Below are 12457 nucleotides of genomic sequence, written 5' to 3'. Positions count from 1 at the left end.
TGGTACAGGCAGAGAGATGTCTAACTAAGATGGAGCCAGAGGAACGAGGGAGCCTAGTGGAACAGCAAGTACAACGGTCCCAGGTGGAGCCGAGGGAGGAGCCAAGGTGGAGCCGACTGGTCGACGAGCCGAGGTGGAGCGATGTGCTCAAGGGGATGCTCTTGGCTAGGCGGAGCTGGTGACCACATTCACGCAGCCTCTTCTCATCCCCCCTGTGGTTATCTGAACCCCCAACCCTCCCACCCCCGGCATGTGATTTCAACCGCAAGCCTCCCCAAGTTGTGTGTTCTAATGCCGGCACTGGCTCCAAGGCGATGGTTGCCTCAGTCCTCTTGTCTGGCTCTGTCATCATGGCAGGCTCGGGCTCTCTGTCTGCGGTGGGCTCTGGTGTTCATTCTGTGAAAGGTGTGGGACATGGCTGGATGGGCTCTGGGTCTGGAGTGGGGCTGGTGACTCCTCAGCTGGGCAGATGGTGAATGGGGACCCACAATTCACCAGCACCCACTCTACTAACTCAACGAAATCTTCCCAAGGACCAACACCAGGCACGTGTCCCTCAATGTGTTCGTTCAAGCTGGTTCTAAAAAATACTGAATGCTGAACAGAAAGAACTCAGGGCTTAAATACACGGGGAGGGTAATCAACTGAACAGAAACAGGTGTGTGGAACTAATTAGCTACCAAGGAAATTATCTAGGGAACACAGGCAGGCAAAACAGGGACAGAACACAGTGAAAACCAAATTTGAAACATTACACTGACAAATTAAATCAAAGAAATTAAAGTTATTATTAGTAATTATTGTGGGTTAGATAAAAATAGATCTTAAAATTACAAATGCCGGACATACACAATCTTAATTTTGGCCTGATTTTGTTCGAAATGACATCACATTAGTTTGTTCTTCAATTTCGCTTGAAGTATATCAGGGTCTTAACCCTCTCACACAAGCCCTCAGTAATGTCTAGTTGCGTAGTATTCTTGTTGCGGTCTTGAGTAGTTTGTTGTTGTTCCATCCTCTCTGTTTATTTTTTGACAGTGAAACAACAGCCCAGGCCGGTGTTGTCAACCTGCGGACAAACTAATTATTTAAAAAAAGGCACATATGAGAACTGAGCGTCCAGAGTGCTTGTGCGCTTACTGTGCTGTTGATGAAATTTACATCACACATATACCTTAGTGTACATGTAAAAACCTTGTATACTTTGGGCTTTAGTCTAGGGGTAAAGAGGCACCATTGAATAATATTGAATAAAATAGTGAATATTTTCTATTATAATGGACACATAACTATTATAAGTAAACAGGACACTTGAACAAATTTAGATGGATGTATTCGAATAAAAACTTTGCTCTTAAAATAGGTTTCCTGCCATCTTCATACTACCGATATTTCTGGTATCCCACTGTTTTGTTCATATGTCATGTCTAGAATGTGGGACACATTAATCCTGATGACATCTGGGCCTCACGTCAATTTATTTTGAAAGGTATTAAATAAATGATGTTTTGTAGTTGCTGGAGATCTAGGACATATTAACTCTGCCCATGATGATAAACCAAACCCTTCTTAACAGCCTTAAAATTGTCTGTAATAGGAACAAAAGCTAATCGCACCTGGAATCTTTCGCTCGCTCGGTTTCTTGGCATAATTTCCTCATTGGCCTCAGAGCTGTTGCCATCATCCGGACGGTTCGTCTGTATGGGACGCACCCATGCTCCTATAATTGTCTTGTGTCCTTTGTTTGAGGGGTAATGAAGCTCCCAGCATGCATCTGTCAGGTGTTTGTGTGCTGTCCCTGAGCTGGTGTGTGTGTATGTGTGTTTGTGGGTCCCAGCTGGAGTTCTCTACATGTGCTTACATCTACACACACACGCACACACAGGAGGCTTTGGTAAAGAGAGAATAGGGCTCATTATTGCTACCTAACTGTGGTGTAAAGCCTCTCAGACACCTGTCCCATCCATGTGTGGCGGGATAATGACCTCACACCTGACACCAATGGGCCATATACACAGGGCTAATTCAGTCACCAGGAGGTCCAAAGCGAGCATTTACAGCGCGATGACACCCCGCGGAATCAGGCCACTACACCTGGACCCAACACAGATGGATGAAAGGAGAAAGCGAGGAAGAGAAAATGAGACAGTGAAAGGACATTAACTAAGCATTTTACTCACTGTTTATTTTTACAGCCTTAATCGCTTCTCAAAGACAGTAGGTCCCATGATCTAGCGTGGGGGTTTTAAGACCAAAGACTAGTTATTTAGGTCAAAAATAAAGTAAATTAAAAAAAATGAAAGTAAAAATGAACCATTCCTTTGTGGTTGCTTAGGTATAGTGAGTATTTTTAATGCATAGTTATGCGATTGATAGGGCATTGCGTACTGGCCAAATGCAAAAGAGCCAAGTCTCTATAATTATGGTCTCTAGATATGGCTTGGGTTGCTTCTTCAATGTAATTGTATGGGATTTTTTTAGGCTAAGGTTTCTTACACTGATATCTCTAGCAAACATGTATCATAAATATCCAGTTACAAACGAGTTACTTGAGGAGTAATAGCTTGCTTTTGCATGCACCGCTAATAAATTCAGTCTTTCTTCCGCAGCAATCTAAAAACCAGAATGAAATGCAGGGGAGCAAAACTCCAGCCATATGTCTGTCCACTATGATTAATTATGACCCTGAACTGTCATCTGCAATGTGACTGTGTTCAATAGCTATGATAGAACACTGGGCTGCTTCACAAGCCTCAGGACAGTAGATGCTCCAGGATCTCATGGTGTGTCTCACAGAGGAATGCTCTAATTAGAGCCACCCATATGTGGATAATAAGCGTATAACGGCCTGCATTCTGAGCAACCACTGTTAGGAAAAAGGAAGATGCAAAAAGGAGTTCTGCATATGTAATGTCTCTTCATGCCTCATAAATGACTAATTTGGAATGCTCTTCATAGGCAGCACACACAAATAGTGAAACTCATGTGAAGCGCACAAGAGATTTGGCTGTTGTTAACATTTCTAAGCTAACATGATGATATTCTATTAAGTGTAAAAATAGATTTCAGAGTAGATTTCAGAAATAGATTTTCTGTAATATTTTACAGGAAAGGTTCCATTTGTTAACATAATTTAAGTAGATTAGTTAAGAGAACTATAACAAAAATACTTTATCACTTATTAACCTCAGTTATTAAAATAATGCTCTAACAATGAACAGCTGTATTTTTTATATTAATATTAATATACAATTTAACTTAACTAATGGGACCTTATTGTAAAGCGTTACCATTTTTTCAATAAGCCTGTCACAATCCTTTACCTCTATAGATGCAGAACCTGATTTCACCAAGTGCAACTTGTTCCTGGATCAACATCTTTGTTGATCCTGGAACAACATTCCAATCAACCAATTAGATTTGAGGCACAAGTTTACAGTTTATGTCAAGTTTAGGATTAAAACCAGGGTTAGGTACTTCTATCAGTGTTATTCATCTATCATTTCCCTCTGATTTTATGGATAACTTATGGGTAGGGTAAGGTTTAGGGGTAGGGATTTTGTTATGATTAAATTTTCAGACAGGAATGTTAAATATGTTGACCTAGGATCACGTCCTCTCAGATTTGTAAATGGGGATTTTTGGAACGGGTCAAATGCAGATAGAACCTTCTAATTCTAAAAAAACAAACAAACAAAAAAAAAAAAACACTTTTTGCTTGGAATTATAAGGTTCTATCTGCCAAAAAATTAACTGAAGCAATAATTTTCAAGAAACACAAACAGTTTACTTATAATTTGTTTTAAAACACAAAATTATTGTTGTAACTACAGAGGAGGATTAGGGCCAAGCAATAATAAAAAAATAAAACCATCTCGAGATTAAAGTTGTTAAATTTCGAGAAAAAAGTCGAAATAAAATGTTGATAAACTCGTTAAATTACGAGAAAAAACTCATTAAATTTCGAGAAAAAGGTTGAGATAAAATGTTGAGAATAAACTCATTAAATTACAAGAAAAAACTCATTAAATTTCAAGGAAAAAGTCGAGATAAAATGTTGAGAATAAACTCGTTAAATTACGAGAAAAACTTTCAAACTCAAACTTTTTGAGAAAATGTTTGAAAACTGCAGGAAAACAGACAATGCTTCAGCAAAGGTGTTTAACAAAGTTTAATAAACATTACAAAAAATGTTTCACTGACTGTATATAATTAAAAATATTTCACATTTAAAATATTTAAATTACTTCAAGTATGAAACAACTCGGTTTTTACCAACAATGTAAAATTTAACTTTAATTTAACTTTAATCCAGCATGCCATAGCGTAGAGCTTTATAGCTACATACATACAGCTCAGTACAAGTACACAGGATGGATCAAGTTTAAAGAGGACCTATTATGCCCCATTTTACAAGATGTAAAATAAGTCTCTGATGTCCCCAGAGTGTGTATGTGAAGTTTTAGCTCATAATACCCCACAGATATTTTTTTATAGCATGTTGAAATTGCCACTTTTTTGGGTTGAGCAAAAACGCGCCGTTTCAGTGTGTGCCCTTTAAATGCAAATGGGCTGCTGCACTCGGCTTAAGAGGGCGGAGCTTCAAGAGCTCATTCTCTGGTGTCAGGAGACAGGATGCACTATAATGTCAGAAACTGCGAATATATGCTGCATGGAGATAGAACAGGTATAGTTTAGTTTAATTATGGTTATAACTTATATTGTCTTGTTTTTTATCCACTATATTATTAAAAGCCTGTTGTACCGGACCCGTTCGACTTCAGTTCGACTACAGATGAGTTTTATGACGTTTATTGTACTTCACACAAAAGATGAAGCGTTCATTTTCACTCTAGAAAATCACTGTAAGAGCTTAATAAAACACAGTGCAAGTGTACATTAAAATATTATCCATAAACTCTCTCTCACTTGCATTATCATCAACATACAAGGCAAAGTACACAGAAACACTCGTTACAACTAACAGTAAACAAAGACCTTATGCCCTTTCGGATGGTGCTTGATAAAATGGTAAACTTTATATCCATAAATCAACTCCGATGAACTGTAATAAAGTGCTCTCACCTTCATTACTCCGTATCCAGTATCACTCTGGAAACTGTAAGCTGGATCACAGTTTACTGATCTATCCTTGAGTAACAACTTTTTAGCACAACCTCTGTTTTGTATTGTCCCTTTGTATTGACATTCATTCACAAAGCAGTCCAGTGTGAACTGATTCGCATGACATAAATGAATTTCGGCAGAGTTGAGGGAGCATTTTCTTCAAAAACAAAATTAATCCACTTCGTCTTCAGCGGCTCAGATTTAGGGAGTAAATGGAGAGAGCTATGTGGATTAATCCATCCAGCTACAGAACACCTAAAATACTTGGGAGACGTTCTTGTCAGTGCAGCAATGGCGGACTGTGTACAACTGTGGCTAATGTGACGTCACATTGCCAGGGATCTGGAAATGGCTTGTTCTGAGATACTGCTTATGATTTATGGGGATTAAAAAAAAGGAGTGGTTGGATTTTTATCATTATAGGGTGGTTGTGTACACACACTGCCAACACACATTTATAGCCAAACACCATGCGAAAGTGAATTTTGCATAATAGATCCCTTTTAAAACATAACCTAATATATACATAACTTTCCCTCGTATGACAATGACATGACTACAAAAACCGGACATATCCTCTTAATAGACATATAGTCTTAATAGACTGCTGGCTAGCGTGGTCTCTAAGTGAAAATAACTCCTCAGCAATCAGATATAACAAAACACACAAAAAGACTAATTCCATGGATTAGTCACAATTAGTCACAGAATATGAATATGTGAATAACTCAGTTTTGACAAAAATGTCAGATAGAAGACGATTTGCTTCTCCCTTTATTTGCCTGTCTCTTTCTCATTCTATCTGTCACCTCTGTATTGAAGTAGGAATAAGAGGTGGCGAAGCTTGGAGGAAGTCCTGTGAGCCTCACAAAACAGAGTCGGTCTTTAGCCCTCATTAACTTTTGTCTCATTGCAACAGTCATGACTACTGATTAACCAGCTGGTTCTCTGTGCTCACTCTTCTTTTCTTTCTCTCACTTGTTCTTTCTTTCTGTAATTCCTTCTAAAGAAATAAACAAACTATCACTAATAGAAGCTAGCTAGTTTGGAGTTAAATGCTGGGTTTGGTTATTGACGTTTATATATCGCATCAATTAAAAAAAAATTGTTTCTTACAATAAATTGTGTAGCAGAGTTAAATGGTTAAACTTGATGATGTGTGGTAAGGGTTGCATGCAAAATGTGTGATACAGCTAAATATTAACTGTAAGAACTTAGCCCTTCAGACTGAATATCTAGTTCAGTCATGAGGGCGCAGGCTGATAGTCTGCATGGCATAAGCTGATTGGCTTCTTCTGATCCTGCAGCCAATGAGATTGCTTGCTCAACATTTAAATATCTTGCTCAGTGTTTGCTGTATAGTGCTGTAGTGTGCTCTCACAGATCCTCTGAAACTCTCCACCTCCCCCAGCTCCACCTGCCTAGATATGATTTATGTGTATTTATTTATGCAGCAGCAGCATATTGTATCTTACATGCTCACAGCAGTGTGTCTGTGTATTAGCAGTAACAACTCCATATCTTCTTGTGTTATTCAATGATAATCCTTCAATGCTACTCCATACCTTGTTCTTTCTTTCTTTCTTTCTTTCTTTCTTTCTTTCTTTCTTTCTTTCTTTCTTTCTTTCTTCAAAGCTATGAAGGTATGATTTAACAGCACAACCATTTTTGACTATGATAATAAAAAATGTTTCTTGAGCACCAAATCAAAATATTAGAATGATTTCTGAAGGATCATGTGACACTGGATTAATGGCTGATAAAAATTCAGCTTTGCCAATTTATTTCACTTTTTTTTTTTTTTTTTTTACTGTAATTTATCAAATAAATGCAGTCTTGGTGAGCTTGAGGGAGGCCAATAACAGATGATGTGAAATAGTGAGTAAAGACAAAGTGCAGTGTTGGGAAAAGTTACTTTTAAAAGTAATGCATTACAATATTGCATTACTCTCTAAAAAACTAACTAATTGTGTTACTTAGTTACTTTGAAAGGAAAGTAATGTGTTAGGTTACTTTTTCTCACCTGGGCTGGGCTTGCTTGTTTTTTTTTTTTTTAAATAAATAATAAAAAAGGTTTTGACAAATATATAAGCTTCAGTCTGAAGGAAATGCCTGCACAGTAGAGGGCACCACTCAAACAAACCTTTCCTCTCTGCTGCCTTTCTGGATTGCAGAAGAATAGACCGCAGGAGAAAAGAGTTCAGCACTCTTATTTCAGCCATCTTTGCTTATTGTTACAATTGAATTGGATCATCGAAGACATTGGTTAATAAAGTGAGATTAAATACATAAAGTATATTTGTATTATTTAATCATTGCAGGTTTTCATAATATTCTGAGTTTGTATTTCACAATTTTTAATCATTTTGAGGAATACTGATTCTGTTTTTGTGCAAGTGAGATGAGTAAATGCTCACATTTAGTCTAGAACTACAACCATCATGTTAACATAGCGCACACAACATCTCTGCATATTATTATGGATTTTTTTTCAATATTGGGACAGGAGTGGTGTTTTTGAAAAAGTAACTCTGATATTTTGTTGTAAATTTAAAAGTAATGCGTTACTTTACTAGTTACTTGAAAAAAGTAATCTGATTACTTAACTCATGTTACTTGTAATGCGTTACCCCAAACACTGACAAAGAGTGATATTATTTTGTGATATTATTGTTATTGTATTACTATTATAATCTATTGCTTCTACTATCATTCTGCAGTAACATTTCCATTATGCACTTATGAAAAGTTATGTTATTAATAAAAGTTGTCTAAGATGTGGATTGCAAGAAAAACAAATATATAAGTACTTATAGCTTGGATATGCCTTTTCTTTTTCCTCTCTTTTTCCTTTTCTTTTTCCTCATTGAGAGAGACGAATACTGAATTATAAGCTCTGGGTGATTTTGACTGCACTGAATTTAGATCTGATCAGGGAGTCTCAGTAATAAACACTGTATGTGTGTGTGTATGTGTTGCTACTGTACTCTCAGCTTGTTTACCTCTCAGTCACTGCTAATGAGTGATCAACTTTCCCAGCGTGAGTGTCGCGTGGGTAATTCGATGGCGCTCCATGTTCCCAAATGCCAAAGAGGAGCTTCATTAAAGAGAAGCCCTGTATAATCAAACAATTAGTGCACTGCCTGAGATGAATGCATTCCACTCATCAGTGAAGAATCATCTCTGACTGCCATGCTTCCTCCTCCTTTAAATCCATTCAGATGATGAAACCTGACAACTTCAGGCTCTTATACCACACAAAGAGCATGAGCCTTTAAAATGCTGCAAAACAAAACCCAGTAACCTATAACACAAAACTCACAGAAACCCACAACACAAGAAGACAAAATGTCATATACTTTCACTATCATGTTGCCGAATATTTCTAGAAGCATTAAACAATGTCTACACCATTAAGCCCCATTTCCACTGTAATAATATCATATGATTGATGTTTTTGCTATATTTATTCATTTTTATATCAACAACAATAAGACTATAATAATATTATATATATACATATATATATATATATATATATATATATATATATATATATATATATATATATATACACACATATATATATATATGTAAGCAATAAGGTACTCGAGGCTGTGCTGTATTGTGAATAAGTCACGGCTGAAGGACGTTGTTAGGCACGACGTGAAGTGGAGTGCATGCAACCCTTCAACCGTGATTTGTTCAGGATACAGCACTAGCCTCGAGTACCTTATTGCTTTTATAAAACGGTTACCACACAATACAAATATTAAAGCCAAAAATATGTATCAATGCAACTTTCATGAAGTAAAATCACTAAAAGCCTTCCTTCCACTGGAAAAAATAGTCCCTGACCATGAACAGCAACAGAAGTTACATTATTACGCCATTAGATGGCGGCAAAGACTGTCTTTATGAGTGTGTCAGTCAGCATCGAAGACTTTTATATAGAAAAGACTGAATTGTTGTGAACACAAAACAAGACGCGACTGACAAATGCTTTGACTAGCGCTGTCAGTCACGGGAAAACACCTTAACTGTTAAAAAGACAAGATAACACATTGGACATTTAAACAGATTTTTTATTATGAACATAGGACTTATCTGAAGGAAAATGCTAAATCTGAATGCAGGTAATAAACTCACTCACTCAATCTTTTTCTCACAACACTCTTCTACATAATACAGTAAACTTCAACGAACAATATCATTTGAAAACAAACAGTTTACATTGCTAAGAGTGGTTGCTAAGGGTGTTGTGTAGTGATACACAGAACTGTTGGGTGAAGCGGTCATATAGCCGTGTTTTACCGTGAATAAAACACAGTTATTGACCGAAAAGGATCAAGGACAGGAACTAACTGTTTTATATACATACATACATATATAAAATGTATGAAACATAAATAATATATAATTGTTTTGCATTAACTTTATATCATATTTCATTATTTATGTAAATATATCAAATTGATTTATATATATATATATATATATATATATATATAAAAATTAAAAAATATATTCAAATTGATTTAAATGTTAATGAGGTTGTTTCTCCCATTGCTGTGAGTGTTTAAATGTCAAGCCTTGTCCATTAATTTTTATTTAGACAGATGATGCAAAACTAAGTTCAAAAGTAGTGCTTCCATGTGAACAGCGACATAATTCACAAAGTATCATTCACTATACCTGCCGTTCTACAATATGAAATAGAAACACCAGCAAAATAGACAGGGCATCTAAAAGATGTCATTTTCCCGAGCAAACTATAATCTTAATTTCATATAACAAGCAAATACCCTCAAATCTATTGAATAATACAAGTAATGGGGAAGATTCGATGTTTTTGTAATCATGATGGATTACATTTCATAAACCATACAAGCCATCTCATTATTTCCAGAATATGGATGAACCTCGGATATTACCACAACGCTACCTCATCCTGGGGAGCGGCACCATGGTTATATGAAAAAATTCCAGAGTTATGAATAATACATGTTTCTCAGCTGTCTAAGCATATTAGGGATGGGCCTGAATAGCTGATGAAATTTACATGGGGCAAATAGAGCAGTGCCTTACTGAGGGGGCTGTATTAGACTTAATCTAACCACAGTGCAAATGAAAACAAATTAATAAATATCTGCACTGTGAAATAAATAAATAAGTCAGATTGTTGTGCTGACGGCTACATGCTTGACTGCATGAGAGCGTGACTGCGGCGCAAGTGTACGAACAGCCACTTCTCTAATAAACAAAGAGGTTAAAGAAACCGTTTGCTAGTCTTACACAGAGAACGCATATGTGAGGTTTAATAATCAGGATTATGTATTTCAGGGGGTTTTGAAGCACAGGGTGCTGTGGCATAGGGGCTTTTAGTTGAATCAGCATAAATTAGCATTGATGGCACCTTTCTAATATGCCACAGCTGCACTAGTGATCCAAATGCGGTTGCTGGGTGGAGGCCCAGAGGAATCCATGACCCCTCTTGGGTCCATTGAAAACGGGCAAAATGCAGGCATCAGTTTAGCCAATTATCCCAATCCCGCTCTGCTGGTCCCCTCAGAACACCACACATTTTTTTATTATAAACATAAATGAGACATTAAAAGCCACAGCAGAGATTATATCGCCTTATTTGGTCAGATCATTTAAGCAGTAAGCATTTACCATCACATAAAATCTGTTATTTTATAAATATCATATACACACACACACTCATATTTTTCTGCCAATGCTAATGGATGATGTGACATCAAGAACTGTGGTTCAAGGAACACACACACACACACATAAATCCACACACGCTCACACACAGCTGTCAGCTTTTCAGACGCACAGCTGTGTTATGTCGGACAAGCCTGGTCCAGCAGTGTCTCTTTATGTCTGGACTTGGCGCCGGTCACTGAAGAGCTTGGCTGATAATTGAAAGCGGCCTGATATTCTGTCAACACCTTATACTTGCAAATGACAAACCACTTTCTCCACTCATATGAATGGACAGTCCTGGTTTGTTCAGTGACACTCTTTCTGTATGTGTGCTAATCGAGCATGCTAATCTGTTAGCATGCTAATTGATTTTTTAAAATAGAGATGTTTTCAAAGCGTAATTAAAGATGTCTTGAATAAACAGTGCAGCAAGAATAAAAATTCTGTTATTTGTTTACCCTCATGTCCTTCCAGACCTGCTTTCTTCCATGGAACACAAGAGGAGACAATTTTGAAGAATTTACTGCCTATATTTTCCTAAAGAATAGGGACTAGCATTTCAAGCTTCAAAAAGGATGGAAAAGCACCAGAAAAGTTTCATTAAAGTTAACCATATAACTCATAACTACTATATTCATGATAGATTTGTGCGTTGTATAGACCAAAATTGAAGTCTTTATTCACTGAAAATCCATAGCTCACCTCAGTGCGTTCATGAGAATTTATGTGAGAATTAATAATGTCAGATTTGAATGAATCATTCTTTTCAGTGAACTGGTTGATCCATTTCATAAAACTGATTCTGATTCTCAAATTCAAATCACTGACTCAGTTATTTAGACGCAATGGATAAAAGCTCACAGAAGGACAGGGTTATCATTGAATAACATCTTAATTAACAGTATAACAGTTGAAAATGCTCCAGATATACACTGCCATTCATAAGTTGTTTTTTTTTAATTAACTCTTTTATTTAGCAAGGGTGTTTGTTTGTTTGTTTGTTTTTACTTTCTGTTGAACAAAGTATCCTGAAATATTAAAGGCACAATATGTAAGATTTTTAGATTAAAATATTCAAAAAACAATCAGAACTATTATATATTTTGTTGACATGTACTTACATTATCCCAAACGTTTCCAACAATGTTTAAATCCAGAGAAATCAGCCATTTTAAAGGTGCTCTAAGTGATCCTGGGTGGAGTAACTTCCTGTTGACATTCGAAGTGTTGTCAAACAAAACAGAGGCTAGCTAGACCCTCCCTCCTCCTCCTCCTCCTCCCCCTCCCCTCCGTGCTTCCTGTAACAGTCATGAACGCGCATTTAAAATCATTCTTGTCGGTTATTGGCTGGAGCATGTTTATTATGTTTCGTGGTCCAGGCTGCACCAGGTAGTTTTTGTTGCCATTTTTGGAGCTTGTGGCGACTACAGAGACCGCGTTTTTTTTATAGTGTTCAGGGGACAGGCAGCTAGCGGATAGTGAGGAGATGTTTGCGGTATGTGACAAAAAATGTTTTGGCCTAAAAACACGTGACATCACTTAGAGCACCTTTAATTAGGACATGAACCATGTAATTTCATCACCTGTTAATGATGTCATATCCGCATTACCCTCA

Source organism: Megalobrama amblycephala, linkage group LG13, assembly GCF_018812025.1.
Source record: "Megalobrama amblycephala isolate DHTTF-2021 linkage group LG13, ASM1881202v1, whole genome shotgun sequence".
In the NCBI taxonomy this organism is placed as follows: domain Eukaryota; kingdom Metazoa; phylum Chordata; class Actinopteri; order Cypriniformes; family Xenocyprididae; genus Megalobrama; species Megalobrama amblycephala.
Note: the sequence above shows the minus strand (reverse complement) of the source record.